At 42.0% G+C, this 25608-nt stretch overlaps 1 protein-coding gene across 1 annotated transcript in view; it reads right to left on the bottom strand.

The window, feature by feature from the left end:
• Positions 1 to 20894, bottom strand: part of PTN (pleiotrophin) — an 82402-nt gene extending 61508 nt beyond the window's left edge. Inside the window, exon 1 of the mRNA XM_074826021.1 lies at positions 20547 to 20894. The gene's annotated coding sequence lies outside the window, so the exon portion shown is untranslated. The remainder of the gene's footprint in view (positions 1 to 20546) is intronic.
• Positions 20895 to 25608: the final 4714 nt, after the last annotated feature.

The following is a 25608-nucleotide window of genomic DNA, read 5'->3' as shown; positions in this document are numbered from 1 at the left end:
CTTAATGCTGAGCATACAGCTTTCTGGGTCACCATCTGTTCAGCAAGAGCACCGGCTCCTGGCTGCTGTTCCCCAATGCAGTGTGCTCCAGGGTTTGAACTCTCAGCCTTGGCAGCTCACAATTACCCAAAAGGTAGCATGGATGGATCTTCTGTGTCAGCAATACAAATCGAAAAACAGTGTCCCCAGAGAGAACAATTCAACCAGGTGGAGTTCAGTAAAGTCTGTTTAAGGATTAGGAGCTAAACAGAATAGCTTATAATGTATATGCCTCTGTTTGTCATATCTACTGCTGCCCTTCTAATCTCATCAAGATGCCCACTTATCTGCAGTTTATCTGGCTCTGGTAATACTTATTGTCTGTGTTGTTTAAACAAAGTTCTCTCTTGTGCTGGAGAGTTTGCTATCTAGGCAACTACTCACAGAAGAAAGTTCAAAATTAACATGCCCTCACCTAAACAACAAAGCTTGTTGAAAACACTTTTTGTACCAATAGGAGGAGCTACCTGCATAAAGCTAGAGAAGAAATATCTCATCAGCTCTAGAAATCCAGAATTAGTTTCGCTCTGCTCCACAGGAGCCAGGTTGGCCCAATGCTGCCACTTCTATCCAAAGTTTTTAGCCTAGAGCTTCAGCCTTTTGAAGTTGAGTCACCAGATGGTTCCACTACATCAACATCATCATTAAATCAGGCAACATTAATCACAGAGATAAAACAAGAGGTAATGGGTCCTAATGGTCACTAGGGAAGCATGATCTTTGCATAAAACAAAGCAGGAGAGAGAACAGAGGCTGCACTAAGGTCTGGGGAACTGATGCAGGCTATAACCATTTTCCACATCACAGGCTTACAACTTCTGCTTTTTGCCCCCTGTCCTCCCCACCCAAGTTGTATTACACATGAAAACTCAGTTTAGGGAAATGTACTTTGTGGAACAGTTCCATATTCTCAGTGAGAGGAGCAAACAAGTTTTTCCCCTTTGCGAAAATCTTATTTTGGATTTGATCTTTCAGAACCTTCTTAAATAAAGCCAGCAATTTATTATAACTATAGCCAGTTCTCAAATTGAACTAGAGTGCAAAGCTGCTAAACTCCTTCGTTCTTCTCAGTGAGAGGAAAATCAGCATTTTTGTTGATTCTGGAAACAGAACTGGCTTATCCACATGACTAGAAAAGCATAAATAAAGGTCCCTGGATCCCATGAGCAAAGGAAGCCAATAAAGCTGACACCTTCCTCCTCTCTAATGCCTCTGTTTCCTCAGTCTTGCAAAATCCAGACCTCCTTATCCCTGCATACCTTGCACATTCCCCAACTAAATGTGGACAAGAAATAGCACACAATGTGTGGATATTATTCTTTGAGCTGGCAACACCTTAGTTTGATTTAGTTTGTTTCACTCTAAAGAGATTTGTTTACATTAAAAAATTGACGCAATCTACCTATCTCACAAATGCATGTTTTTCTTCATTCAGATTCACTATTCTGAGAGGCTTTATACAGACAGGACCTAAAGACAGTAAGACAATGCTTGGATGGAGACCTAAAAGACTACAGTTTCAAGAATAAGGGCTGTGGCCTGTCTGTCTGCTATCGAGAAAACCATTCTTGACTGGAAAGAAAAGCACACACTTAGCTAACATTCCACTAAGGCAAGGTAAGCAAGGGGAGGGGGGGGGGGGGGGGGGGGGGGGGGGGGGGGGAAGAAAGAAAAAAACCCGAAAAACATACTCGCTTAGAAAGGAAGGAGTAAGCACCTCTATACTTTGATGGTAAATGCCCTCCCAGCATGGCCCTTTTAGTTTCTATAATGCATGTTTCCCTGTTCACTCTGTTTTTCACATGATGTTTGGCTCTATTCTACTAGGTTTACAGCAGCTGAATTACAATTTGATATGATAAAGGGCAACACAAGAGGTGTGACTTGCAACGTTACAGCCTTTGTAGGAAGTAACTGGTACCTAAATTACAGTATTTGTGTATTACAGTTAAAAAGAGAACTCCCTTACTTGTTAAAGCAGGACACATTTTCTATCTTTTAAAACACAGACTCCTGTTTTGCTGACCTACCCACATTTCACCTCTGAGCTGCTGAGAAAAACTCTTCTGTCGAGACAAAATGGATGTCCTTTTGCAAAAGCCCCAAGTTAGTTTCTTGTACCAATCTTCTGGAATCCACAACTCTACATTTGCCATTTACGCTTCACAAGATGAGGGAACCGCTGCCTTCTATGAAAGCTTTTGTGAAATTATCATCCTGCCTCCCACCATCGACACTGTAAAATAGTAAATTAGTTTGTAATTGAATTTTTCTTATCATGGCTTTCCCCAGTAAGTTAGAAGCCTTCTGTACTTGTTATTTTTTTTCCCTAAAAGATATTTATAATGTGGTTATCTGTTCTCCTTGAGTCTGCCAGGCAAACTAAGCTCTTTAAGCTGCAGAGTGAACTTTCTCCAACCATTAGTTTGTTGGAGAGCCTTCCCTTCCCTTCCCTTCCCTTCCCTTCCCTTCCCTTCCCTTCCCTTCCCTTCCCTTCCCTTCCCTTCCCTTCCCTTCCCTTCCCTTCCCTTCCCTTCCCTTCCCTTCCCTTCCCTTCCCTTCCCTTCCCTTCCCTTCCCCTTCCCTTCCCCTTCCCTTCCCCTCCCCTTCCCCTTCCCTTCCCCTTCCCTTCCCCTTCCCTTCCCCTTCCCCTTCCCCATTTCTTTTTTGTACCTTTTGAAAATGTTGATACCAACACAAAATGCCTTATCCTTGTATCTATGTCATCACCACCATCGCCCTAGCCTGGTCGTCTCACATACATGCCTAAGAACTGGGTTTAGACATTTTACCACAGCACTACATTCAGACCTCATCTGCCACTGTCTACCTCCTATGACCCCATAAAATTCTTTTTATTCACTGCTTTCCAGATATTTCCCAGTACATAAGTTTCATTCATACGTATGGAGCTAGAAAGAACTAAAACATGCTGTGCTAAGCCACCTGCATCTTTATTTTCAGCCCTGAAAGCACGACAGGGAAAATGTCACCCATCCCTAACACACAGACATAGACATGGGAAGGAACAGGTGGAAAAGAGGTTCCCTGCCTTTTCCTGGCACCTTTCCCCTTTCCAAAAAGGCAGAAAGAGGTCCTCAGCAGCCTCAGGCTGTTAATAATGATGCCAATGCTCAGTTAGTAATGAGTTTTGCAATATTTAGCATTTTCCTTAAAGACTAAAGTCTAATTTTTCATTAATTTTTAAAAGGAAAAAAAAGAAGTGTTTTCAGTCTTCAGCTTTAGAGAAAATACTTGAAAGTGTGACCAACGAGTTAGATTAAAATAATAAAAACCTATGTAGAAGGCCAGAACAAAGAATCCCATCATTGTTTTGGATTTTCTTCATCTAGTGATTTTTAGGCCAATATCCTGACAGGAAAGGGGGAGGAGTGGGGCTGTCAGTACTGTATTCAGTGAGTATAATTACACTGAATTAGCGCTAAGGGGTTTAGAGAGAGGAAAAAAAATACTATGCCACAGAGTTAATATAAAGTGGGCTTTCATGTACATACAAACCCACAAGGCACAAGCTACTGCCTGCTGAGACCTATTTGAGAGCCAAGGGATTGATCGGACTCGGCCAGCCCTTGCTTAAGAAAAAAGCTGCAGTTGTGAATTACTGTAAAGCAGTATTCACATGATTGATGGGTTTACCCCCACCACCACATTTGTTTCAAAGATCCATTTTGTCTTCTGTGGCGACGGTGTGAATTAACCCCTCTCACAACGGCTGGCTGGATTTTGCAAGACCAGTCCAAGGTCTAGGAGCTCGATGAAGCTTTTATCTTATGCAGCTGTGTGACCAGGAAAATGGGAAAGAGATGCTAGTTAACACTCAGGCTTCTGAGGAGCACCAGAACACCAGCCTCCTCAAAGAGTCTGCAGACTTTCTGCCACCAGACCAGCCAGCTCCTCACCTGCCTGTCTTTGGAGAAGCTCTGCCTCTGATCTCCCTTGCAGTCTGGTACTCCACCCACTCGTCCTTACATCCAAGGGAGCATAAGGTATATTTATTCCATCTCTTCCCTTTTAAACCCAATTTACTATGAGCAATACATTATTTTTTTTCTTCTTTTTCCCTGTGGAGAGCAAGAGAAGACCTGAACTCTGTATGCAGTAAAGAATCCAGAGACTCTAGGCAGATTTGTGATGGGATTTCTCCTCAAGCATCAGGCACTGCAAATTAAAAGAAGTAGTTAGAATAGCCAAGGAAATGGGGGAGAAAACCAGAAATGGGTCCAGATCATGACCAACTTTTAAAAAGCTCCTGAAATATTTTGAATTGACAGGATGACACAGAAAGCCAGATTTCCATGGAAGCCTGATCACACGCCTGCTTAGGAACAGGCCCACAGCATCTCAGGAACAGCTTATTCAGCCAGGAATAAATCTCTGTGTGTCAACTCCAAACTGCCCTGTGCTCTTCCCAGTTCCCAGGAAGGTACTACATACATGAATAAGATTTCTTTTTCCTCTATGAGGTAAGTACATTGCTTAAAAGGGGGAAAACAAACAAACAAAGAAACAACAGAGCATTAAATACTATTAGCTACACCAAGCTGGCTGCAGGAAAGCAAAATGTAACATTCCCACACACAACTCTGCAAATATGTTTCACACCGTGTCTGCACAATTTCATTTCTCTTGCCCTGAACTTCCATAAAACCATGTGTCTTATCCTACAGCACCTCCTCTGTATTCACAGTCCTGTTCTAGCCACAAGAAGAAAAAAATGATGTATTGACACACCAGGCACCTGTGTCACTACTCCCCACCACCACACTGCCAGCATTTCTTCATCACTACCTGCAGCATCCACTGCTCCCCAAAGTGTGAGAGCCCTTTATCCCAGCTCCACTGCCCTACCTGCCTTCCCAGGCCTGGCCCTGGGAAAAGGGTGTAAGAGCACAGCAGCACAGCTGATTTTAAAATGAATTTAGGTGGGGGAGCTTCTCGGCGTGTCCTGCCTTGGTCTGTCATGGAACATCATAGAAGTTCTCTGTCCTCAGGTTTAGAGTACCTTGTAATCCTCTTCAAGTCTTTTCTTGGACACCATCTTCATCTGCCTTGATTGTTACAGCAGATGTCACAGGAATCACAAATGCCGAACACAAATGCTTTGAGAGGTCTCTGCCTAAAAAACCCAGCCTCCAAAGGGGCAGATGCTGAAGTAGCACCAAATTGGGGTCAAACACATTCCAGCCACCACACTCAGTTCTCTGTTGGAAATACAAATTCTCAGGCCAAAATGTGTCATGACTGAAAGCATCCAGTATCTAGGTTAGTCACTGTGCATCAAAGTTATTAGCGATCCATACAAACTGCAACTAGAGCTCAGCTGTCCTGGAGTGGCTGAGTTAAGAGATGAACACTCAACATCCTCAGCAGCGTACAGAAACTGCTGTCAGACCTTCTCCTGCTATTCTACAACCATGTTTCCAAATTTTCTGTGTGCACATTTTATTAACCCCAAAGGACAGCATGTTTCATTTCTCTGTGAAAAACTCTCTCAATTGCTGGGAAACCATCTGATTTGTCAGGATCACTTCGACTTTTACTTTGCTTGTGACCTGTGTTGCTGTGATTTGCAAGTTCTACACGTGCTTTCTGCTCCGCCATGCAAACAGGGAAGGAGGAGAATGGGATCAATGACAGGGTGTTCCGGGACCTCGCAGAGCAGCCGGCAGCCTGCAAACCACACATATGGATAAGCACACCCTGAGACAATGTCGTGAATCCTGCATGAGCCAGGGTGGGGTGGGGGAACACCAGAGCAGCAGAGTACACTAGCATTATCAGTGTGCTGATATGACACTGTGTGTTATCAGAGCCATCAAAACCCATAGACCCACCGTACCAAGCTGAAGGCTCACTCCAGTCCCAGGAGGCTGGCAGTCTTTGTTTCTACCCATTGTATGACAAAAATGTTTCCCCTGAGCTCTGACACTGTTATTCTCTTCCCCCGCCACTGAATCCCCTAACTGTGCAGTTCAGTCCAGTGGCAGTAGCAGCTGGATGTGAAACACAAAGTATGCTATTAAGAAAGGTCAAGTTATTTCATTTCCAAAGCCTATACACAGCGGAGTACCATTAAAACCAGGCACGCTTTTCTGCTCGTTCCACCTAAACAATTATTTACCTTAAACAAAAACTACTTGTTGTCACTCCTTAACTTGCCACACTCAGAGGTGTCATAGGCAAGTAATCTAAAAGCACCATCATTAGAAGTGGGAGCTTAACTGCAACCTAGGTTGGCTTCTGTTACTCCTGATGCTGCGTGTGTCATGGCAAAAACTGTAATGCATTCAGCGACTCACATGATGACAAGAAGCACTAAGCCCTTGTGCCCATTCACAGCATCCTACATAAAAGCCACTTGAGCTCACCAAGAATAGGAACGAGCTCTTTCTTAAGTCCAGCCCAATCCTGTTAACAGGCTTATATGGAAATGCTGAGAGACAGGGCTTACAAGTGGCAATGCACCTAACTTGCATGTACTAGTTTGCTAAAAATTAAGGAAGAACATGTATGTATCACCCAGCTGAGATCCGTAACTGGCTCTTTCCATATATTCCTTTACAGATGCTTTTCTCTAAATATATGAATTTAAGAAAGGGCTTGAGTGACCTTTATGATTAGTAATCATTATTATAAATCTTGTTCCACTAGCAAAAAAAACCCCCAAAACTGTTAAATACAGAAGCCCATTTCATTCTTCTTGATCAATTAGCCTTTCCTTCCTGCTCTTGGCATATGTTTGCATAAGTTGATTTGCTTCTGCTAAAGAAATGCCAGCATGCATCAAAATAGAAAAAAAGATGCACAGAGTCTTTGAGATTGTTTGTTGTGACATCAGTTGGTGATAACACATTACTGTCTCCCATCTCCCTCACTCCATCTGTGCACAGAGATGCAACCTGGAGAAGGGGCTGTTCCTGACCTGCTAAGGAGTAAGCATGTAAGTGGATGCCCAAACCCTGTCCTCTCCACCACCACTGAGCACAGGAGATAGCTTCAAAATGAAGGATGCAACAATATATTCCTCCTATTCCCAAAGATTTGCTTTGGGACTCATTACTTAAAAGGTAATAACTTTAAAGTACCTGTAACCTCAACTTGCTAAGTCTTGATTTTCCATAATAGAAAATGGGGGGGAGCATCAATTTTGCCCAGAATGTGAATAATTCTAGAAGTTAAATGGAAGACATTTTAGAAGTATGAATGTACTACAAAAAGGTAATGTTAAAAACATTCTCTGTGAGATGCAGGAAGACTAAGCATCACATTAATTGAACTCAGTCAGACTTAAGGGAAAATGGGTAGTTTTCACAGGATTTTCCAACTCTAACATACTTATTTTCAAATAGTTGTCCATTTACTACAGCTGGAAAGCATCAGGGCATCAATACACGAGTGCAATCAGCTTGCACTTCTGATATCACAAACAGCTTCCTGGAGCACAGTTTGCTCAAGTATTAATCAAAAAAAAGCAGTAACACAAAAAATATTAAATTATACAGACAATCTAACTCACAATGAGTCTACATACATATATACATTTACTTTTACATATATATTTAGTTACTTGGACGGACTTTAGATCTGGCCTTTAGCTAAAATGCTTAGAGGGGATTCTTCTAAAAAGAGAAAACGTACAACCTTGAGCTATACTTGCACTCATACCAAGTAAGAAAGAGGAAGAACTCTAAAGTACAAATCTGACTTTTCAGGCTCTCTTCAATGAGCTTTTCCTTGCAAGGAGGTACATTAGGGGAGTGTTTCCAACTACAAATTCTGAGCTACAGTCTTGGGGATGATAGAAGACAAGCCTCCAATTCAGAACAGAGATGATCTATGTAAAATACTTGGTGATCAAATGATGACAACATTACCATTTTCTAGAAATGTGAAAATGAAATAATTTTTAAAAATTATTTCTTGTCAGTGTAATCATATGTTGGCAGCTGGTTTGAAGCTTTCAGAAGGAAAAGCTACAATGAACTAGTCCCAAACAGTGGAAAAGAATTGATTCAGGAATTAGCTATGTTTCTAGATTAATTTCCAAAGGAAGATTTGCAATAGTTCAAATACATTTCCATAGGATATAAACATAGAATTCTCTCACAGTCCTTTGAAATCTTCACCCCAAAGTTACTCCCTGATTATAGTGGATGCTACAATTGGGAGGTCACTACCAGTCCTAAGAGAACCAGGCTTCAAGAAGCACAATGTTTGGGAGTCACTTCTTTCTGTTCCCCGTGAACCTTCCTTTAATAAAGCATGAAAGGAATGAGCACAGATATTCTGAAACGGTGCCAAAGTGCAATCACTGATGATACTTCTGACCACTCAGAAAGAAAGAAAAGGAAAAAAAAAAAAAAAAAACCCACCACAACTAACCAATGATCTCTCAAATGTAGTTTAAGAATTTATTCACTCACAGAATACCCTTAAGAGAAAGAAAAGGGAAATCCAGCCTGAGTGAAACTAATAGGAGAGAACAACTTTGGCAGGTGAGATGCAAAATGGAGATTAAGAGGTCCAAGAGCAAGGTTGAGGAACAAGGAGGCAAATACATAGTGACAAGTAATAAGGCATTCCTTAAGCACATGGGAAACTGGAACTCCAGAAGAGCCGGTGGCTCCTGCAGAATATACGGCAGACTACCCTAATGCAAAAAACTCAATGAGGGCAGAAAAAGAGATTGCACAGAAGTTAATGGCTCCTCTGCTTCAGTTTTTACTTCAAAGGAGGGAAGAGAGATGTGTGCCTTAGGTTTATGTACGAGAACTTGACGTAGAACTGCCAGACAGAATTAGGGAAAATAAAATAAAGTCAATTTAAAAAATAAAAAAAAAAAAGAGCTTGAGAAATTCGGTTTCACTAAACTGCATTTCCAGAGCTGAGAAAAATCAGTTAAAGGCAAGTGTAAACCAGCTAGCCTGAAATAGAAGCCTCACAAACTAGAAAAGTCTAAAAAGCCACATTTTTCACAATGATAAACTATGCATCACTAATCTACAAGAAGCCTTTAAAAACTTATCCTGGCTATTTTTCACTAGATGTAAATCGTTTGGATTTTCAAAGACTTTGAAAAAGCAATTAGGAGAGCTTGGTAATCTTGGGATAAGTGGTTAAGGTCCTGTCACTTTCTAAATATTAGCCAAGGAACTGAGAATCCCAGAGTAAGAACAATAATCAGTTCTTCGTATGGAAGAAAGGGTTGTAACACCCAAAGTTCAGCCTAGGATCAGTGTTGTTGAGTGCATTTATGAATCATCTGAAAAACAACGCGACAAAATGTGCTGCCCATATAAAATTGTATTAGTCAACAGTATGGAGGTCCTTGTCCTCGCAGCTACCCAGACAACTGGACAACACAAATATCAGATAAAATTCACCAGACACGTTGAAGTCTAATGGAACAAAAACACATACATGCTTACATACCGCTATATACCAATGATTACTGAATTAACTTCTAGACAGCAAAAAAACTCTGGAGACAAAAGATGTCACATCCTAGTACTTAGCAGAAGAGTCATTCAGACTAGACAAAAACTTTAGAATAGTGTTTCTAAAATTTTAAACTGCAATATGAAAAAAAGTTTGACTATGGAAATTATAATGCAATTATAGAATGACAGGTTAAATTTCCACTAAGCTGGAATGTTTTGCTGATTTAGAACTAGGCATGGGGCTCTAAAAGGCCACTGAAAACGAGAAACATGAGAGAATGTGTAATATTTATGAAAGATGACCTACTACACTATTTAAATAGAAGAGAGGTTAAAGCAAAGAGAAGTTGGGGTTATAAAAATAAGGACATTAGAGACACAGGGATTCAGAATTAAGATTAAGGAAACCTCAGCTATTCAGAGTTATGGAAATACATCTTCAAAACCAAAACAGCTTAGGTGTGGTTTATCTGTTCAGGGAAGAATCCATTTCAGATCTATGAACATTTAAAGCTAAGGAAGATGAAGGCTACTTACAAAGAGTTTTAAGCAGTCCACATAACCCTGGTTTTACAGAACTCAACCCACGCTCTTCCATCCACTTTTATATCTTGTACAATTGGACTACTAATCACAGGGCTTGAGCCATGCCTTAGAAAAATCCAGACCTATTTCACAGCTATAGAAGCAGTAGCAGCCTTCAGTGGTTTAGCTTTGCCAGACAGCAAAACTGGGACCGGACAGGAATCAGCAAGGAAACTAGAGAAGTTGGCGAGGCTGCTCAAAGTGGGCAGCAAACCTGGCATCAGCTGCCACAGCTTGTAAATTCTGCTACTTCAAAACATTTTTAAGCCTAGAATACTTTTTTGATCCTGAGGGAAGAGAAGACATATATAAATGAGATTTTTAAAAGTATTCCTTTCATTTCACACAAATCACACACTGCATCAGGCAGTGAAAACTATATTATTCTAGGTTAAGGGTCTACTTAACACTCAACTTAGGCTAAAATGTCTTTTGCAACAGAAGCTATGACTACATAGGGAGGGGAAAAAAAAAGACAATCCAAACACCATGTCCTGTGGAGCAACTGAAAAGAATATACACAAGGCTTTGGGAAAAAATGGAATCAAAATTCCATTTTTATTCAATTTATAATTATACTAGTAATAATTGTAAACAACGATTTTAAATTATTACAAGTGTTTAAAATTATTTTGTAAAGAAATATTTTTGTAATAATTTATGATTATTACAATTGTTTACAAGTGTTTACAATTATTACAATTATATTCTAATTTTCAAAGGTATATTTTGAAAAAAAACCTAAACTGATCAGGAAAGGATAAATTTGAGAAAATGCTCCTCCTTCCCCATTGCTGTATACTATACCACTCTTTTTTGTGAGACATCATGATCATAAAAATGCCATAATGAACGCATCAGACGGACATCATAGGGCATCACAAAGATCTTACTGTAGCCAATGGATCTATCCACCTCATATGTAGGCTCAAGATCTTGTTTTCATTCCCTCAATACCCATTATGTGCTGCAAGAGTTCAGATACACACTAGTTCAGATACACACTGGTACAGAAATCTTGGATTCAGTAACTCGAAAATTCACATTCCGATAAGCCTGATGTGAAATATTTCAACCTCAATTTTTCTTGACTTAGACAGATAATTTACACTTCACAGACTTCTCCTGCTTTGGGTTTTTTGTTTGTTTCAGAAGTTCCTATTTAAATAAGACAAGAAATTCCCACCTACAATTACTTGAGAAATCTCACTTGGTAAAATCCCAACTAGAATTAGAACCTTATTGCACATGCTGAAAGCATCAATACAGAAAGATGTGAACTTGTCATTTATAGTACGTGTTGCACAATTGGAAAGTCTAAAGTTAGATAACACATTTTTGCTACACATCCCTACAGTTTGGAAAGTTTCTCCAGAGACTCACTTTTGATGTACGTGTGTAAAGCACAGTGTTGGAGCAAAGTGTCTATACATATCATTATTTTTCTCTATAAAAATGCACAGCCTCCATATCCACTCAACCTAGTTGTGGTTTGCACAAGGAGGAGGGGTTCTTATTTAAAGGACTACTTCCATGTAGATATAGTCATAAATAATTCAAACTAAACTATAGTACATAGCAATTAAATGAACAAAGTACATGCTGTAATATACTCCCTTTGTTTTTTAGTCCTCTCCTTGCATGTCAGTATTCAATCTCCAGGCATTTTTAAGAGCTCTCACCTTTTGTGAAAACTAGCACAGAGATGCCGTATTTGGGCACAGAAAAGCAGCCAAAGAAAGGCCAGGACGATGTAGCACATTACGCTACTGTATAAGAAGGGGTGTTTGTAAATATTATCTCAGTTGCAAAATACTAAAAGGATCTATAAATATTTTTTGAAACAGCCTCAAAATAACTTTTCTAGATCAAAGTTATACTTAAGAGCAAGGACTTCACCCACTTTTCCTTCCATTCCCATCCCTTTTTGAACTTCAGATTTTTTCATCGTGAAAACATGACGAATTTTGCAAGTAGTTAGGGACAAGGAGAGACCATGTTCCCCACTTTCCTACATTTTTGATTCCAAACAGCTTCACAAAACCATTTCAGATGTTAAGCCCAGAAATTTTCTCCTTTCAGAGGTATAACCGAGGACTGATCCCATGGGAAGAGGGCAGCCTCCACCTCTCATCAGGAAAAGCCAGAACCTTCACAGCACCAGGTGGTCGTACAGTGATGGGTTTTGTCAGGGAGTTATGCCCAGCCCACACCGTGCCTTGGAAAGGTACAGTTATTAACATGGACAGATAGAAGAAGTTTATATCAGAAAGTGGAAGAGAAAACCAGCTCTTCGATAGCTTGATTTTAACCAAAAATACAGGAGCAGCTCATGCTTAAATAGATGTCCAGAAAAATATCAAGTGAAGCTGCTGAAGGCTCCAGAGTAAATGTATTGCTATAAAAGTTATCACAAGAGATTTCATACCCACCCACCCACCCATAAAGGGCATGCACCTGAATGCCTATTGTATCATTGAAGATTTTTATTTCCGCTAACTGTGTTTAATCTTATAAATTAAGGCACCTATCAAGCAAAGGTTTCATATGTACTTTTACATTTACATTGTCTAAGTAAATCCCACTATTATCTCAGTGAGAAAACTCATAGTCCCTAAAACTGTTCCAATGCACAAGACATGCAAAGACTATAGCTCAAATTACAAGCAATTGAGAGACTGACACCTCTTAAGACACATACACCTATAATCCCAATGGCTGTTCCATATTAATGAGTCCAAAACACAAATTTAAACTCTATGTCCCATTTAAAGACAGGTTCGTGAGCTAACAAACATGGAGCGGAGCTTGCCTTTTCTTCTTTATCACCCCATAAATACGGTTCCCACGCTATTTTGCAAGTGCAGGGAAATTCCCAAGAACTAGATTCAACGTAGATACCCCTATTTAGGCAGCCCATAATCCCTGCAGCTCATAAATCCTCTGCTGGTGAATGATCTGTTTGTGATTAGTAATAGAAGGAAAACGAGAGCAGCTTTTAGGCTCCTCTGAACTCTGTAGGTCTTTGGTCAAACTGGCCAGAATATCACCATACAAATAACTGGCTCCCCCATGGCTTTCTGTTGTTTTGGTTTTTTTTTTTCCCTGCTGCATAAGTATGCCTAGAAGAGGAGGTGGCCTGCAGCATGGAGCAAGTATGCTAATGCCATATCATACTAACTGTCATGCCAACGACAATCACACACACGCCTGCTCACACACTTCTGCCAAATAATCACTTAAGCAAGCATCAACTACAGAGATTAGCAAAAGCATCTGACAACGCGCAAATCAGAAAAGAAACATGGGCTAAAGGGACATCTTAGGAAAGTGAGGATTTAATAAGTGAAATGACATGAAGTTCCTGAATCAAAGCTTGCAACGTTTTTGGAAGATTTCTGAAAATCCTATCTGTTGGCTTTAGAGTTTTATTTTTTTTTCCAGCCCCTGGGTCCCTACTGCATATCAGCTGCACCCAGGCAGGCTTCTAATAAAAGCAAGTGACTCTTGTGCAAACAAAAACATCTTTGTGACCTCTGGGAAGGCAGCAATCCAAACAACCAGGCAGTCAGGTGTCACAAGCTATCGGGAAAGCAATCATTGCATCTCAGGGGCCTTTCAGCAGCACTGGACGGAAAGCTAAGGTACTACCACAGAAGACTGGGTTTCCAGGAGAAACAACCCTAAGTAGATAGGACAAGAAGTTTAAACTATTTCTGTTTAATATGGTGGGGGTGGGGAGGCTACTTTTGAACACATAATTTTTATTGTTCAAACTAAAGGAAAAAAAGTGTTTTCCTACCAGATTTAAGACAGAATAGCAGAACACTCTCTTGATTTATCTTTAATTTACTAAAAGGTGCTTCACTCTAAAGGCACTTCCAATGAAAGTAATGAGATTCTGCTGCAAGAAGTACAAGAAGAGTCACAACCATTTACCAGCATTATAACTCATTTGTGTCTTATTTTGAAGAATTTGTCACCAAAACAAAGGGGTGGGCACCCTTTCTAAATCTTAGGTTGAACTCTGTAGCCCTTATTCTGATGAAGTTCTTGCTGAAGCATCAACTTTCCCTGAATAATGGTGGGAGTAGGTGTGTCTGGTTTATTACTAATCTCTGCTTAACAGGAAGAATATGATTCTTAGCAAGCTGAAATAAATCTCAATATGGAAATGGAAGAAATTCAGCTGTCCAAAAGGAAACTGTGACCTTGCAGTTCTGTAACACTGCAGAAACAGCACCATATTAGAGGTGCCATCCTTCTAACAAGGCTATTTCTAAGTCCCTTCCTTATATCACTTTCAAAGACAATAGACCTTTCTTAAAAGCTCCATCCATTACTGTCTATAAAAGTGCCTAGAAAAGCATCACAGAAATGTTAAAATGGGCATTTTGAGACAATGTCATTCTTTCCACTGTTACTTGCATGCTGTAAACCTGTAAAAAAAAAAAAAAAAAAAAAACCAAAAAAACCCAAGCAAACAAAAAAAAACAACCCACCTGTAAAATAGCTACTTTTAAATAAAAAGGTTTTCATATGAGAACTACCTACACACAGTATTAAGCACATTTTGGATGCTCCTGTCATGGAGGCAAAGATGCTCCAGACTGTGAGCCTTCTGTTGCTGGCTACAGATGGGCGCATACATTTGCACTGCACTACTAAGACTCTTTTGCACTTTGAGATACATGATGTGTGAGAAGTATAGCTAAAAAAATAAATACATAAATAAATCTGTTGTACTAGTGATCCGGTCGAAACAAGGAAGCCTTAAATGCAATAGTCAGATCATCTCTAGTTGGTTATGAAACTAATGCCATTGTTTGCGTGGTTCTGAGAAGCAAAACACAAGAACAAAACAGGGTTTGTGCCTGATATCCAATGGAACTGAATTTGAGAAGCAAGTTCAGTCATTTTTGTTTCTTGCAATCAGACAGGGCCATTCTGACTTCCACAGATATCTATATATTTGCTGCTTGTGTCAATACACAGGTAATTCCTCCTGTCTTTTATACCCGTATAGCCCAATTATCTGGTTTTTACCTTTCTAGTCCTCGGGGACAGCCTAAGGCAACAGACAGATGCAGGTAGCAAAGTCAAATGGTGGTCAGAAGCAGAGTGGTCTATCTTCCTTAATGATCTCAGAAGATCAAGACCAACTTTGCATTCAAGCCTGAAACTCAACCTCATTGTCTGTGCCTGTCTCTGCTGCCAGCTGGACCAGCCCTACTAAGGCAAGAGAGCATCAGTCCGGGTGCATAGAGAGAGGCTTGATGAAGGAAAGAAGAGCCCATCCGGCCAACTCTTCCCTCCAAGTTGTTCTGTCTGGTTTTACTCCTGGGAGGAGAACTCATACAGATAGTGAGTTGCTCCAAACATATCGTCTGAAGATGGCAAAAACTGAATTTCATTTACACTGTTAGCTAGCTGCGGACCAGTGTCAAGGCAAGCATTTGGACTGAGAATTTCTCCTCTTTCTCTTCCCTCCCCACAGGCACTTGACAATGGTATCATTCCCTAACTAAACAGGGGATGTTTACAACGTCCAAGCTACACTGAAACTCTGTAGAAACTAATGAGGAAGGAAGACTTTTATAACACTCTCATGAAACATTTAATAAGCTCTGAAATAGTGCTGGCAGGCCTCAGAGGAGAAAGGTCCAGTTTAAATTTGAACTTTGCAGTTTACTAAATGGCAGTGGACTAGAGCCCCAAGCACTACTCATTTTCAGAGACTATTTTTACTAGAAAATCCCCAACTCTTGTCATGTTCTTCTGCCCTAAACCCCTCCGTTGCAGCTGCCATGCAATCAATGGTACTTGCAAAGCAACGTGCTACTAGGGCCCAAATTAACACAGTAATACATTTTTCTTAATGTAGCAAAACTGGATCTTACCTCCGATTTAAGACTACTTCTCACCTCCAGAGATTATCCACATTGAAACCAGAATCTGCTATTCTGGGAAAGCAAGGAAGGGCAGAGTCTTTTTGGAGTGGAGGGACAGAGGGGGTGGAAATCACCTGGCTGCATCAGTAATGTATCTAGCTCTTTATGATATTCACGTTCCCCCCTCATCTCCCGTGAAACTGCCTACAGCTGTGGTCTCTCAACCTTCGGTCTGAAAGACATTAAAAAGCAGTCTGCAAGATGACTACAGTTTTTAAAAAAGTCACTCCCACATATGTAAGCAAGCAAGGAAATGAGAAAAGTTTAAAAAAAAAAAAATCATCATGGTGCCACTGCAGGAAGTAGAGTCAGATATTTTAAATGGTTCAGTAACTGTACTCCTTGGAATAAAATAAGGTGGGATATACTGGCTAAGAGAGTGTCTAGTTTGGTAAAGTCCCTCTGACTCCTTCTACCATGGTAAGGTAAGCCATTGCTGAAAGCTTAACAAACTGAACCACAATGTCAAACACCACCTGCAACATGGCCTTTAAAGTCTTAAAGGTCCTTACTTTTCACTAGTGAAAAGACTGTAGGAGCCTGAAGAGGGTCTGAAAAGTATTAGTGAACTTGGCATCATAAAATCAGTTCTTCTGGCAACTCAGCGCAAACAAAATTTTAAGCAGCAAATTCCATACTGACAGCCAACTCATTTCATGGGCTGGATCAAGCTCATGTTAAAGACAGCAGGATTGAAGAGTTTCTCCAGGTGATGACCACATCTGTTTGATATAAGATCAATGGTTTGCAAAGCATATTTAAATAAAAAAAAAAATCTACAGTTTTTTATTTAGTGTCTATTACCATTGGCACAAATAACAAGTATCAGTCCCTTGGAAGTTAACGACACACAGAAGATATGTCTTTTCTCATCCTGTTTAGTTGCTGCTGTGCCAATCCACAGAGACACGGTCATACCGTTTCTTACACAACTACAATGCCCTGTGGGTTACTGCAGTAAAACACAAACATTCACATTACAGAAGACATGGCTCGATCCTTTAATTTCATTTTTCCACAGTGCTTCTGCTGAAGAAAGTTGATGTGAAACAACTGACTCAAATTTCCCCCAACTCGCCTCAAATGCACATTGAACACTTGACAATGCCCACTGTTCTATTTTCCTCTCCACATCTCCATCGGAGAGGACCCTCTATGCATTCAAAGCAGCACAATGGAGAATGATTTCCAAAGCATTAACTTGGAGCCATTGAGACTTGGATGTTTTCAAAATGACTCTATTGTGCTCAAAGGATTCTAGACTACCCCAGCTACTCTAGAAGAGAGTCTTTTTCCCTTTCTCAAAACGTCCATCCCTTGAGCCATCCCTGGAGTGCATTGTTGAGGCTGATTCCTTAGTGCAGCGAGTTCCATCAGTCAAAGCTCAACAGATACAAATAATATCAGGATATGGATATAAATTAGTGCGACAGACCCTAAATAGTTTTGACAGGTTTAGTAAGTATATATAGCAACACAGAATGCTATTCCTGCTGTCAGACATCAATATGTAGACAGAAGATTGGGGGCACCATGGAAACTCAGCCACATAAGAGTGGTATTGATTGGATAGAAAATGAGGCTGCAATTTAAGCTTAAGGCTGCCAGAGATGCCAAGAATGGAGAATGACCTCCAGCAGTGAATTTTCAGCATAAGCTCCCTGTGAACAAGCCAGTCCAAGAAGGATAAATTAGGGACAAGCTCACCAGGGATATGGCTCAACCGAATGCAGGCTACCCTAAGCAGATGAGAATCACTCTGTGTGTGTGCGCGTTACAGTGACCTAGTTCGTTCAAAGACAGCACTTTGAATAGTTTATTATAGAGGCTTGAAACAAAGAGATTTCCTCAATTAAAGTCCTGAAATGAATCCTCTAAATGAAAATGCTTTTGATACACTGATCAGCAAGAGGTTGTAAATATCGAAGCAAAGCGTACATTGTTAAAGACCAGTTCCCACAGAAAACACCACAGTTGGGAGTGTAGGTAATGAGGGGGCCTGAACAGAGCAGGAGGTTTCATGGGCAATGCCAGCTCCATCCCTAATGCCCTAGTGTTATGCTAAAACACTTGTTGCACCATCACACTTGATAAATTGTATCTTTCCTGTCACAAAAACACACTAAAATAAGAGTATGAGTTAAATGAGTGCATGTTCAAAGCTTCTATAAAGGATTATTTTTAATCGTTATCTGAGGACTCAGGAACAACCATTCCCAGAATGATCAAGAAGAAATACAGAACATGTCAGGGAAGTACCTTGCTGGAGCCGTGACTGCTGGAGGTCAGCTAAGTAATAATATTCACATTAGCAACAGAAAGATGAATCTACACAAAAAGTCCATCAGTACAGTTGTGTCAGGAATAAGATATGCCTCTAAAGTGTCCTCAGTGTCAGAATGGGCATAGAGGAATAAAGGCATATGGTACTGTGATAGCAGCACTGTTTTATAATACTATGATAAAACCAACCTTCTGCTGTCAAGGATGTACCAGCCTCAGACTGCATCTCAAATAACTGGTGATAGACATCTGGATAATTGCAAAACGTCTGTTTTTCTTAGGCCACTTCTACACTATAAAAAAAGACTTACCATTTGTAAAAGAAAGATCTGTTGCTGGCTTCTCTTTTTTCCACGCAAGAGCTTGCTCTGGAGCATGCTAACACCAGTCAGTTTGTGTCCTTCAATTTCATCCAAAGCTTCATAAGTCACCAAACAGTTTAGCTTAGCCTGGAGACAGGAGTATATTAAACCCCTGCTCTCCTTCTCTTCAGGAAGAATCACTAAATTATGCAGCAGGGTTTTTTTGTTGCTGCTTTTTTCCTTGTTCGTCCTCTCCAATGAAGTACCCTCTCAATTCACTTCCAAATTTTCATTGCTACAGCAAATTAACAAATTTTGTCACAAATACGCAGGTTCATTTTTCCCTTTGGACTATTTCTCTTGATCAAAAGTTCAGACATTTTTTTCCTTTTTTTAAAAAATTCTTATTTCTTTGCAGGCAGGAAACAGAAATACACAGGGGGAAAAAATTTAAAAAACCTTAAAATTTGCTTTGTAAATTAGCTCAAGCACACTGTCCAGAAAATGTAAAAGTCAAGTACTTCTTTATAACAAATTTTCCCATATCCTTCCCTTCTCTCTTTCTCTCCAACTCTTCCCTCCTTCTACCTAGCACAGTTACATACTCAGTCTATTTCTTGTCCAAAAAGTTGAACTTTGCTAAAAGCTCAAAAAAAATCGAGCTCCAAAGGGAAAACAAGGAAAGGGCAGAGAGTTCAAGAGTTGATGAGCCACAGGTAAAGCGTTCTTCCACTTTAATACAAGTCATTTAGGGCAAACAGGATCTAGTTAAAACACCTACCCCTACCCATAGCTGAAGGGTTATCTCACCGAAAAAGACTTATGCATGTCGCAAACATTTCCACATTAGTCCCAAGAACAACCTAGTCTCTAGGGTTTACATCCTAGAATCCAGCTGCAGAGTGTGTCACAAAGCTAATGCATAGTAGACATTCACCGCCAAGGCAAACCACTTGCAGCGTGGAAGAGAGAGGTGTGCGACAGGCAGCTGGAACATGTCAAAGGAGCAGATGAGCTCCTGAAGAATGAAGACTACCCTTGCCCTATAAAAAGCTCTACTTTTAAAAAGGAGAGGATGAAGGAGGGTAAGGAGTTAGAAGCATCAGTGTTGGAGACCAGGACACATTTGCGGAATAACGCGTATGCTCAACAGGAGAAAACTCTGTTTTCACCGTTGTTAACTCCTGTTTTCTCCCAACCTCTCCCTCCAGAGGAAAAGAAAGACAGAAACTAACAACAACAGTTTTAAATAGGTCTATCAGCACTTGCTAGATTCAGTTGTTCCACTAGAAGTAAACTAGGGATAAGAAGGCAAAGTCCCAAGAAAAAAATTAGTTAAAGTGCTCAGTCTGAGGCTCCAATTTAACCTGATTATCCCGAGTCTCAGCCGGGACATTCCTGGCACCGGGCAACTGGGACCCGCAGGGGGTTTGCCGCTCTGGGGTCACTCCGCTGCCCTTCTGTCCTCTCGAAACGGATCAGCGCGAGGACTCCTGCCTCCCTTCGCCGCTGGCTCACGTCCCCCACGGCCACCTCTCTCCTTCTCACCCTGCCGTGGCTTTTTGACGCTCCCACGAGCGGGGCGGCCGTCAGGCGCGGCAGCGCTCCCCAGCACGGCCAACCCCGCCACCCCGTCCCGCTCCCCGGCACCCCCAGACCTCGGCTCCCGCCTGCCCCTCGGACAGGTGCCTGCAGGGCAGCAGGCGCTCCCCCACCACCCCGCCGAGTCCCACCCGACCCCACGGCCCCGCTCCGCGGCGCCGGGCGGCGAGAGGAGGCGAGGAAGGGCCGGGGCTGCGGAGCCCCGCGGGGGCAAATCCCCTAGAGCCGGGGCAGGACGGGGGGAAAGCGCTCCCCACCCTCCCCCGCGGGGGGACCATCCCTCAGGTGGACCCCAGGAGCCCCCGCCGCCCCCTCGGACTTACTTCGGGCGGCAAAAAGCTCTTCTCCCGCAGCTGAGAGGGGCGAGCCGCGGGCGTCCCCGGTGAGCAGCGCCTGCTGCTTCTGCTGCCGCCGCCGCCGCAGCGCGTCCCTTCGCTCCCCCACGGACGGGCTCGCCGGCCGCCGCCTCCCGCCCCGCTCCTCCCGCGCACGGTCCCTCTCTCCCGCCGGAGATTTCTCGCCGAGATTTTTATACTGGAGGCAGGGAACCTGATCCGCGCTTTGACTCGGCAGAGCCCGGGCTGCAGCGAGGCGGCGAGAGGAGGGAGGCAGGAGGGAGGCAGGCGGGCGGCGGGGCAGAGGGAGCGGCCGCGCTGCCCCCTCGTGTGATGCGGCGGGGGCGCGCCCGTCGGGCGGGTCACCCGCGGGGCAGCCTCGCCCCCGGCGCCGGGGGGTGGGGAGGGGGCGGGACGGGGCCGCTCCGCCGGCGGGGGGGGGCTCGGCCGCGGCTCCCCGTGCGCCCGCCGCCGAGGGGGAGCCCGGCGGGGCGGCGCGGCGCGGCCCCCGCTGTGGCGGGCATGGCCCGCGGGCCGGTAACGGGCTTTTTTAAGGCCAGCAACTTCCCCTCCTCTTCCTCACGGCGCCCCCGTCCACGGAGGCGGGAGGCGAGGGCAAGGGGCAGCCACCTCACGGTACCCGCCGGCCGGTGCGGGAGCTCGCCGGGGCTTCAGCTACCGTTCCAGGCACAGGCAAGCCACAGCTTTTGCCCGCGTAGCCTTTGGCTGTCGGAGTTTGGCGAGCTTTAACTTTAGCCTCGCTGACCTCCAGCTTGCCAGTTAGACCGCGGCGGTGTTGGACTGGAAATCCTGCTGGGGAGAGGGAAACGAAAAAAGAAAAAAAAAAAAAAAAGTAGCTTTTGATTTCAGTTTGGGCTGAAAGAGCCACGACACAACTTTCATCGTGGTGTTTCAACACTTCTGGTTGCAGTGGTTGCTGGAGTTATATCAAGGCTTTCACTTAGGAGCAGGCTTTTCCAACTTGTAGGTTCATTACATCCATTGAATAAGAGTGTTCCCCAGTTCACAGCTTAATTTAAAACTAAGTGGACTTGTTCCAAACTCCAGGTGATTTCTGTGTAATTCCCCATCCCCAGAGCAAGCTGACTTGATTTGAAAGACTGGGCCCATTGACTGCTTGAGTCTCTACTGGGGTTGCAGCTTGCAGCTCCTGCTCCAGGTTTGCACAGAAATCCAGTTCAGATTCTTCTCCTGTTTCCAGAGGAATGAGCTAAAAAAGTAATTTGTCTGGCACCATACACATTGCATCATCTAACACCTACCATCTGTGACAATGAAAAGCACTGTGCGGCTAGTCCCAGCGTGGGCAATTGCACCCACCTGGAGTCTTTCTTCGAAAAGTAAACTACTCCCTTCCATCCACACCTTGGCATCTTCTTTTCATCACACAGTTATGTGTTTAGTCCTGGCATGGCTGTTCAGGATTTGCACCACCGGCAGATTTAATGACAGTGATGTAATTTAAAACAACAATTTTGATTTGCAGTGTAAAATGATGGCTTGAGATGGAGAGAATATCCTTTCTAGCAGCTGGACGAGTGGAAATGAGCACTCAATAGTAAACTTCATCTCGCTGTTTAGAGCATGCAAAGCTGAACAGATCCTTGATAGCTAGCCTCAGCCTTCCTGAGGGCTTCTTGGCATCACAGTGCTAAGCACCATGAACATCTAGAGAAAGACACTTTCCATCAAAAAACACCTGGTAGTGGTCGACAGTTTAAGCCCTCGGAGTTTCTCCACACAACCACAATAGCACATTTCAGATGGTCGGTCGTGTCAGAGTAACAAAGAGAAAGTAGGAAAGAAGACAGGGGCCATCTGTAAGCTCACACTGATTGAACCCAAAACAGATTCTGTCAAAGTGGGTCAAGAGATGTCTTCTCACAGAAATCTGAGTCTTAGCTAAAACACTGAAAACACATTCAGCTGTTCAGCAAACAATGGAAACTTTCTGCAGAAAGCAACTGCTTTTCACAAAGATGTGCGTGAGGTTAGAAGCCTCATTTGTCCGCTACATTTTAGAAACAATGTCAACAGACAATCTTTGACCAAATTTGCTCACAATGTTTCTCCATACCTAGTTTTCCATAGCTCAGAAATTAATTCTCTGAAACTGAGTTTACATGCACAGAAATTAGTTTTGTGTGATACGGCTTGGGTATTGATTCAGAAAGTCCAAAATAAAACTGCAGACGAGGTTAACACAGCTTCTCAGATGGCAGATTATGGTCTGAAGCACCTATGGCTGGAAAAGAAAGTATCTCAGTTTTCAATTGACAAAAAGTAAATGTGTTTTAATATTAATATAATTTCTGTCCCAATGGCACCTTGAGGCTTAACTGGTGTTTCCATTGCAATAAGCACTGTACAAATACAGAAGGATATTCTTTGCCCCAAATTGCCCACTGTCATTGATGCCTTTGATATTCATGGAGTATAACGCTTGAATTTCTTGATTGAACCTTTGCTATTGAGATAGAACTTGTAAAGGCAGGGGAGGTGAGACAGTTGGTGAATACAGCAATCTTGGGAAGACCAATGTAACTGTTTTTACCAAGAAAAAATCATCAACTATATGTTAATCACAGCCTTAAAGATGCCTACTGTGCTGGTTCCCCGTGGGAAAGAACAGGACAGCATGGGAAAAGGGATGGATGGAAGACAAACTATGACCTTTTACTTGCCACAGGGATATTTTCCTTATTAAAAGAACTGTGAAGTTGGAGAGGCTTATCTCCAGAACTTCTCTGCTGTTTTGTCTCTCCTGACTTTGTTTTCCAGCCAATGCTTTATTTCTTACATGATTCCTGGAACTACAGCCTAGTCTATATTTCTTGTGACATACAGAAAAACCCATGCTGAAGAAAAACAATTTTTGACTGTTACTTTTCTAGCCTGGACACACAGCTAACTTAGAAAGGAGAATTTCCTTGCAGATTGCCAGTTCTTTGAAAAGAAACAAATTTTCCCTTTGGAGCTGGGGGTTCTCAGTACTTTTAGGTAGTGATTTCACAAGCCACCTGAAGGAGATAGCTACTTGGATCTCATCAGCTTCTAACAGGAGTTTGCGCTTTTTTCCAAAGATGCCCTTGAAAAATTCTGCTCTAAAGCTCAGACTACGAATTCAGAGGACAAGGCTTTACGGACTTTGCTTCCAAGAAGCGCTTTGCTGTTTTCAGTCCCACTGCTGGGTAGAATGAGGCTGTACTTTTCAAAAAGCAAACGCCACCCCGTGCACACCAGTTAAAAAGGTCAGCTCGAGCTGAGCTTGCCTTGTTTGTTTCAGATACACTGTAAATATCAATTTCTTTCTCTCACCCTCCCTAGCCATCAGCAACAGCAGCTCCAAAAATATGTAACATGATTCCAGGAAAGCAAAGAGGAGAACTCAAGAATAGTTTAAAGATTTTTTCACCTTTTGCTCCATTGTTGTTCCCAAGCTATTGAGCTGGCCAAACCCTGGCAACTGAGTGCCCCACATCCCCACCCCTGTGCTAAGATCTGATTTCCATTAGTGATACTGAATTATTTAGTGAATGCATCGAAGATTAAAATGAACTACTTCTGAGCTGTGTACCTTCTCACTCTTTCATTTCAAGTCCACACAATGGCAGGCGTACTGTCAAAGAGACTATCAATCCTATAATTAGAGTAGAAAAATCCATGGAGTTCAAAAATAATAATTCATACCTCACTCTCTAGTATTAAAGTAATCCAGTATATAAAAAAATCAGATTTCCCAGATGTATGCAGAAGGCGGCAAACAGAGAGCATGAATTCAGAGAGTTATTCTTTCATGCACATATGCCAAAAACTTAAGATATCTGAAAACAAAGTCAGTGTCCCAGAACTTGGTCTTAAGCTTCAGTCACCAAACTGTGAATACATGTGGTACCTTTACACATTTGACTGATTCTATTTTCTACAAGGGGATTAAAGCTCTTGTGCTCAAAATTATTCATGTGCATACATCTGCATGTTGCAGTTTGAAATCCACAAATATAATGCAACACAGCAGGCCTTTCCAGATCCCCAGCATTTAAAAGACTGCTGTTCATATGTTGGCTTCTCTCACTATTTTCATCTTTTGTGCTGGCAACCCTGGGAATGGAAGTTCTACATATCCAGGATTTGAAGTCTATTACATACAAAAAATATCTTACCTACGGTAAAAAAATTGCTTCTTTGAGTACCTGATCACCTTTTTTCCTCTATAAATAAACATGCTCATTTCACTCTAGTTTTATAGTATGGGGAGAAGTATAAACCAAAACAAAATGGCATTCTGTTTTGAATGGCTGAGCGACAGCTATCATTTTTGTTCTATTTTCTGGGGTTTTGTCGCTATGTATTTCTGTATAAAAGTCAAAGCAAAATGCAGGAACAGAATGTTCTTCCATTGAAACAGAACCAGTAAAAATGACATTTTTATTTGATTTCAAACTTCTGGCAGAAAATTACTGAACAAATAGAATGGAAATTTCCTTTTCAATTTCTCTCAGAAAGAACTTGATTTGCTAATAGCTATTTTTTCTCAAGTCACTATACCTACACGCCTAACTGCTCTATGGAAAGACTGGCTTTAGAAGTAGAGAAGGTAGTATTTACAATCCCACTGAATCAGTCCTCGATACTTTGTTATGAGAGTCAGCTAGTATCAGTCGTAGTATTAAATAGCTTTCCCCTAGGCACTGAACTGAAATGGTCAATTTTATTCTCAGTAACAAGCCAGTGACAACAAATTTGAGGTGCTAAATACATAGCAGGGAAGTGATTGGAAAACAGAAAGCATTCTGGTCATTTGTGTGTGAGCTGCATCATGACACACAACCATTTTCCAGTTAAGAATAAAACTATGGTAACCACAATTTGAAATACATAATCAGTACCTTTCAATCTAATGATACTTACATATTAAAGAAATATTTCTTAATATATTCCCTTGAGAATGAATTACTACTATTGTGAGGAGTGACTGTTAGGACACTCTGCATTCACAGTGTGATGCAACCACCACAACTCTGAGCTG

This window comes from Strix aluco, chromosome 5, assembly GCF_031877795.1.
Source record: "Strix aluco isolate bStrAlu1 chromosome 5, bStrAlu1.hap1, whole genome shotgun sequence".
In the NCBI taxonomy this organism is placed as follows: domain Eukaryota; kingdom Metazoa; phylum Chordata; class Aves; order Strigiformes; family Strigidae; genus Strix; species Strix aluco.
Note: the sequence above shows the minus strand (reverse complement) of the source record. Positions and strands in the feature narration are given on the sequence as shown.